Genomic DNA, 7,242 nt, shown 5'->3' with positions numbered 1-7,242 from the left:
TAGGCAGTCATTGGTGAGGGCTGTTCCTGAGGAGGGAAGGCATGTAACCTTGAATAAGGTAGAATCCTCTCAAGTGGCTGGTAGTGGCACTTCTCTGCCTGAAGCCAAGAGTCTGGCCTTGTCTCCCCGCAGCCCCTAGGATAGACAGCCGCATGCCCAGCATTCCCTTGATGGAACAGTCACAGTCTCACTCTACTCTTTGAAGTAAACATGTGCACTAGAGTCCCCAGAACTCTCAAAACCAGTCATGGTGATCATTCTGATTTGGCTTTTGAAACCCACCTGGGCAGTTTGCTGTGAACTGATCCTCTCTGGAGGCTGACTGTCTGGTCCTAACTGACACCAGTCAAACGTTGAACATGTCAGGTGTGTTGGTTGGGCTCAGGAAGCCAATTCAGAGTTACCTGGTAACCACATTTCTGCTGAAAGCTTCTGAAGTCTTGCCAATATTTGCTTAGCTTGGGGAGGGCTTGGGAATGGAGAGTGGATGGACTTCAGGGAGGGAACTGAATGATGAGAGCCACTGATGGGGATGGGATGTGATCAGTGACTTCTGGTGGTATGAGAGGTGCGGCTGCAACTAGAGAAGACCTGCTGACCAGGAAATGATGTCATGTCGCCTGATGGTCACCTACACAGGGCTCCTTGCTAAGTAGGCCCCAGGGCCAGGGCTGGTTAGTGTGTGTGGGAAAGCTGAGTCTTACACAGGCTCCATGGCTTCCACAGCACAGGACCTACCTACCCTTGGTCTCTGCTGCTCCGGTTCCTAAGCAAGTGAGGACTCCAGGGACCTATGATAATTTAGCCCACCTATGACAATTTAAGTCCGAGCACTTAAAGCCAAGCGGATAAGCCCCATCCCGAGAGAGTACCTGCTTGCGTGGTTTCAGTTCAGTGTTCCAGGTCCAAACACTGAATCGATTTTGTGCAAATATTTGCTTCAGCCGTTAGCCACTAGAGGGCAGAGACTTTTCAGGTGTCATTTGATAAGGTCGTAGTCCTTTTCCTTTTGATATTTGAATGGAATGTATTCCATCTACAAAAAGCGTCCACAAACCTCTTTCTTCTCTCCCTCTTCCCCCAATAAATCTGATCAGATTGACTAAATGGCTAGAATGGACAGAGTGGTTTTATTTTTAAACATGTCCTTGCAGTCTTTAGAGTGCCACACCCTAGAAATCCATATTTCAAACCTGTGCACACATGGGCCGGGTGGGTGGCCTGTGCTGGCTTGTGTGAGCTACACTGTTTGCAGAAGGAAGGTACTTGCTCTTGGTACCCCAAATGCCTCTGTTTTGATGTTATTAGAGTACAGGGCTGAGCGGTATGAGCTGTGGACAAATCTATGAGCTTCCCAGGATAAAGTTTTCTATCACAGCCCGAGGCTGGGGATTATAGGCTATTGCCTGAAGAAGTAGGTCAGGGAAGGAGGCCAGCCAGAGTCCCCCTCTCTCCTGCCCCTGACCGCAAGCCAACCACACAGACTGTCGTTTCCTCTTTTCTTCACTTAACACCTACTTCTTCATCAAGAAGCCCTCGCAGAGAGCTCTCCTTGCTACTGCCCTCTGTCCTCCCCCCGGCTTACTTGCAGGACCATGATGAGCTCTTGGAGGTGCACTGAGAGAACCTGTACTGGTATTTAATTCAAAATGGGAATTCCTCTGCTTAGCGTGCCAGTCTATGATGCACACTAGACATCACTGATTGTTAAAAGGGCTTTCAGGAAATTCACAAAATCAAATACCTTTAAGATCATATATAATCAACAGTTAAAAATGAAAATCCATTGAAAGAGGGACTGAGAAACAAGAGGAGGGATGGGGAGAGAGCCACTGTCCTCTGGGAATCATAACTCTCCTCCAGAATTAGTCTGCATGTGGGTTATCTTGGCAATAGAAATCTGGGACTACACAGGCCCCACCCCGGCTACATGGCTTTCCCGCGACAGGCACGAGCACTTTCTTAGACTCAGCGACACACAGACAGCAGAGGTGGAAGAGCACAGAACACACCGGGCCAACCTTCCCAATGTGAGAAGAAGTTGGGAGCCACCGGGGTAGCCTCAGCTTCAGAGGCAGGAACAGAGCTCTGGGCCCAGCCCCAGTCCTTGGCTCTGTCCATTACATCACGCTGTTTCTCAGTCTTTGTTCAGTGTTCCTTAGGCTAGTCGTCCAGTTGCAAATACTGTATGTGAATAGCAACCTTTCCCCAGGAACGGCAGCCCTGACAAATCTTACATGTGATGCTATACTCTCTTGAACCCCCTTTCTTGAACCCCCATATCATTGCCTGAGAGTGGTGGCGTCACCCCTAGTGACAGCTTTCCTGGATGCAAACTGGGTTAAAGAGATGAGTTTCATGTAGAATCTTGCATAAAATGAGAGGGGAGGGCTGCCATGACTGAGGGTCATAGGTATCTAAGGAGATAGGAACCTTCTGAGAGAACTAGGCTACTTATGCCAGGTGAGCAGGTACACTCATGAAGACTTGTCCTATGTTGGTATTCCCATGAGGCAATTCCAGTAAGACCCAGAGAGCTCTTGACTCAGAGATGCACAAGGTCAAGTCCACCAGCTCTGAATGGGGCCATGCTCTCCTCAATCATTTTCCTCTGCCTAGAAGGGACATGAAGCCCTGCACCAGCCTCTTCTGAGCTGTTTCTACATTGTAACACATTCGTGTCTGGGTGTGTGCATGTGTACAGTGGCTCAGGGATTCCAAGCACTGTCTGGGTGTGTGCATGTGTACAGTGGCTCAGGGATTCCAAGCACTATGAAGTGAAGATCAGTGAGAGGCTGGGGCAAGGCAGAGTTCCAGGCAGGGGCTTCCTATGGCCACACTTCTGTCATGTGCTTGAGTCCTTTGGAGATTGCCAAAGTCCTCTTAACTCCAGAAGAGTGGGAGCCAAGTACCACCGCAGGAGCATTGCTACTCTCCCTCAGCGTGTCTGTGATCTGGTTGTACCAGGGATTGATGAGGGTCTGGGCAGGGACCCCTGAGGGCTGGGAGAATAGTAGGAAGATGAGGACTGGAGGTCAGAGGGCTGGTCAGCGGCAGAGCAGATCCTCGGTCTCTAACCAGCAGTACTGTCTCTAACTAGCCCTCTGCTTGGAGGTAACTAGTTTGAGTTCCTTCTACATCATCTAGGGCTAGTTGGTCTCTATCACTGCTTCTGTCTACCAGAAAAAGATGTTTTATGATTAGAACCCAAAGCAATGAGATCATGCACTAGAATAGTTTCGAATGGTGGGTAAAAGTTTAATTTTCCTTCCCGGTCCTTAACCCCTGGATAATTACAGCTTCAAGCCCTGAAATCTGTCTTTCCCAACCTAGTGATTTTATCTAGTCATCTGGAATCAAAGAAGGTCACGAGTTAGTCCCTCTTTTATATAAAGGCCTTCCACCACAGGACCTGCCCTTCCCATGGACACGTCAGAAGAAGTGAGGACCATGTTTGGGTTTCCTGAGTCTGCTCCTCTCTTCCAAACCAGAAAGGGCCCATTGACGGGTCGTGGGCCCCACCGAGGCTTCACACGTAGGAATAGTCCTTTAAGAAAGCATCTCCGACAGCTATTTTTTATTTTTACATGGGTTGGGAAAATTGACATACATAACGGAGCCCATTTAGCCAAATGTCAATATTTGGTCTACCAGATGTAATAAGCATTTAAATACTTTACTAAACTTTCTTGGTTTTATGGAACTCTTTAAAATCTCTTGGACTTCCTTTGAGTCCATTGTTTATGTCTTTTGAAATTCTATCTTTATGTACTTTAAAAATTCAAGATCAATCAACTTTAAAACATAGAGATAATGAAGAACACTGCATGTGGGTTGCCTTTAGATGATGTTTTCCCCTCCTGAACGCACACACAGTGGTTGTCCTTGTTATCATTCTGTTTGGTGACAGAGATTCATTCTCCCCTGCATTGAATTTTCCGGGGAAAAAGGACCACCTTTCAGAGTGGGGAGCACCAAAACCAAGTGGTAGTTGCTGCCAAAATGGCATTCTCTTTCCCCAGAAGCCCCAGAGGGTTTGTCGAAGCTGCTAAGTGGACTGCTGCGAGCATGGTCTGGCTGGGCCAGGGAGACGCTGGGAAAGGGCTGGCAGGCCTTAACAGCACTGGTCAGGGTTGGGATCCACCACAGCAGGTCAGCCAGGAAGCCTCCTATGGAATTCAAGTTTGGAAAACACTAGAAGGCAAAGTTTAAATGTCTTCTTGTTAGTTTTACTCAAACAAATGCAATTCTTTCAAAACCTATCAATGCTGTTCAAGATAGTGAAACACTTGACTTTGCAGAGAACAAAGTAAGACCAATATATATTTTAGAAAGATATTTACTTTGGTTGAAGTACTTTTGAAGTACTTTTGAGTTCTAGTTTGGAAAATAGCATATAGCTGCTCTTCTTCCATTTTATGTGGTGGCTCAGACACCCTGATTCTCTCCAGGGGCTTGGCCAGGACTGCCTGGGTCTTATTCTCAATAAAACCTTTATGTATTCACACTTTTCATCCAGAAAGCACAGTTTAAAAATATTGACCATATGTTGGCCCATAATGCAGATTTTCCGTTTGTCTGAAAAGGTCCTTGAGCCTTGCCGGATCCAGCAGGCCCAGTGAGCCCTCAGCAAAGTTCCAATCTGACTTTGTAGACACACAGGCAGGGATAATGCAATTGGTTTTCCTATAAGAAATGTATAGTTCATGGCAATGGTTTTTTTTTTTGTTGTTTGTTTGTTTTATTGAGCTCTTATCTAGCACACCTTTAAAGTAAGGGTCATTTGAAAGCTTTATTTTAGGCTTAAAATTTTAATTTAGTTCCAAAATTCCTTGAGGGAAAATACGTATGAAAATCATTACTTTTTCGGGATGAAGGTAAAATTCTTTTCTGGAAGGTTTATTTATGAGTTTACATAGTCCATAAGCTCAGCTTTAAAGCCCTGAATACAAGTATCTTCAAGTATTTGAAGAAATTATTTTATATTATCTGAAACCTTGAGTTTGATGAATTAGAGAAATTGCCTTTGATAAATTCAAATCTGGATATTTTCACCATGCAAAAAGAATTTTATCTAAATTGTGAAAATGTCACTATCTTGGAGATGTTCGCTTGATAGGAAACACCATGAATATTACTATGTGAAATGCTGGTTTGAAAATAGCTTTAATGCAAAGGATACTTACTGGAATAATAACTATAAGGAATTTAGTACTGAGCCAAGAAGATATTAACTTTTTTTCTTACTTTACTGTTTGGAATCACAAGTTGTATTAAAAAAATAAATAAGTAAAATGGCTAAAAATGATACCATGCATTAGAATCTATAAGATGCAGTGTTGTTTATAATCAATAACCTACATGTTGATAAATGTAGTTTTAACCGTCAGGCAATGCCTACCCAGCCTTCACAGAGAAATCTATCTTACTATCAAGTTTTAAGAGGAGGTAGCAATGACTTAAGGAGACAGCCTCTGTGACCCAGGTCCCTTTGGTCTGTTCTTCTCTTATCTACCAGGAGGAGGTACATCAGCTGGCCTGTAGATGAGCTGGAGGACCCTGATGTCACTGAGGCTTAGCCAGGTGGTTGGACTTCAGGCTGGCTCCCGATCCTTAGGCCTTAGGAGCCATCTTCAATCTTGGTTCTTAGTCGCGCCCAGGCCTAGAACTTCTCGACACAGTAAGAAGATACCAAGGAGTGAAGAGACAGAGATGATTATGCTGCTGGTTTAATTTTGCAGCCCATATGCCCAAGAAGCCAAGTGACAAGTAAGCCTTTTGAATGGAAGAGGAAGAGGTAGTCCTTGGAGAGGGTCGGTCTAATTTCCTGGGAGACTGAGCAAAGGGAGCTTTATATTTGACATCATCAACACTGAAGGCAGGTCCACGCAACTGCACAGAGCTTCTGTTTGCCTCACATCTGGGTTTAGAGATGAGGACCAGGGCTCACTTCCTGCAGCTCCTGGAATATTAGCCAACACTCTCTTTTCCTGTTTTCCTTGGAGTTGTTCTACAGGTTTTCCCTGGGATACTTCCTCAGTTGGTGAGGCAATTTTTCTTCCTACATGTTTTCTTTTCCTTCACTTTACTATTTCACTTCTTTTCTGAAAGTCAGCCTATTTCATATGAAGTTGGATAAAGAATGTGTTGCATAGCAAAGGGCCCCACTCATCTGGGTCTCTTCTCCAGAAAGGGCATCTCAGAGGCACATTAGAATTCTTTGAGTACTGCCAGTGGCTTATCTGTCTTAGAAGATAAGGTGTCAAGCAGCACTTTTACGGCGGGCATCACAAGGTGTGTGGCTAGGGAAGAAACCACAAGTGACTGTTAAGAGATATTCAGGGGTATCACCTCTCTTTGGCTGGAAGAGAGACTTGGAGGGGGGAGATTCAGAAGGCCCATCAGTGAGAAAACCTGAGTTTCAGGGAGGTCTCACTGGCCACCTTTAACCTCTGGTTGTGTTCTACATCAACAACCAACTCAAGAATCCTGCGCGTAAGAGATATTCTGCAGGGCTCTAAAATCAGTCAGTAAAGCAACAGGTGGGGCCAATCTCTCTGGCCTGAGTGTGGGTGACAATTCCAGGGCACCTCCAGGATGGACACTCCCAATAGCCCTCAGTGGCCTTGGGCAGTTGAATGGCCTGCAGGATTCTCAGGATCCACATACAGATTGCAGACATTGTTTTCGGCCATATGCGCACTCATGTTTTATGTCCTTTTCTCAGTTTATTAAATCACTTTCTATAACTTTGGTTTGAAAGTTCTAGCAAGGTGGCTAAGTTAGATGGAGGCCAGGGCAGAAGGAAGATAAGTAGACTGGTCCTTGACTATTCCATACAGCAGGACTGCCGAGAGAGAGGGGCGACAGGAGAAGGCACCATGGCAACACTAGTGATGTGGGGACCTCATGAGAGGGGACAACTGGCAGAGTTAACCTCATTTAAGCTAGATTTCATAAAATCCCTCTCTTAATTAGCTGCAATAATTCTTTCGAATTATTTCGAAGTCTTCAGAAAAGGGACAGACAACCTCTATTTGGCATACCTAGCATTTTCACCTCTAAGTATATTTTCAAGCATGGGAGTGTCTTGTGTGCACCTTAACTTTGACTCAGAGGTGGTGGGGGGAAGCATCCAACTAATGTTTTTGAGCAGTCATTAGAAAAACAACAATCGTGTTTTTCCTCCAGGGTTTCTTGTGACATTGTAAGCTCTGTCTCACTCATAACTAGTTGCCTTTC

Source organism: Pteropus vampyrus, unplaced genomic scaffold, assembly GCF_000151845.1.
Source record: "Pteropus vampyrus isolate Shadow unplaced genomic scaffold, Pvam_2.0 Scaffold522, whole genome shotgun sequence".
In the NCBI taxonomy this organism is placed as follows: Eukaryota; Metazoa; Chordata; class Mammalia; order Chiroptera; family Pteropodidae; genus Pteropus; species Pteropus vampyrus.
Note: the sequence above shows the minus strand (reverse complement) of the source record.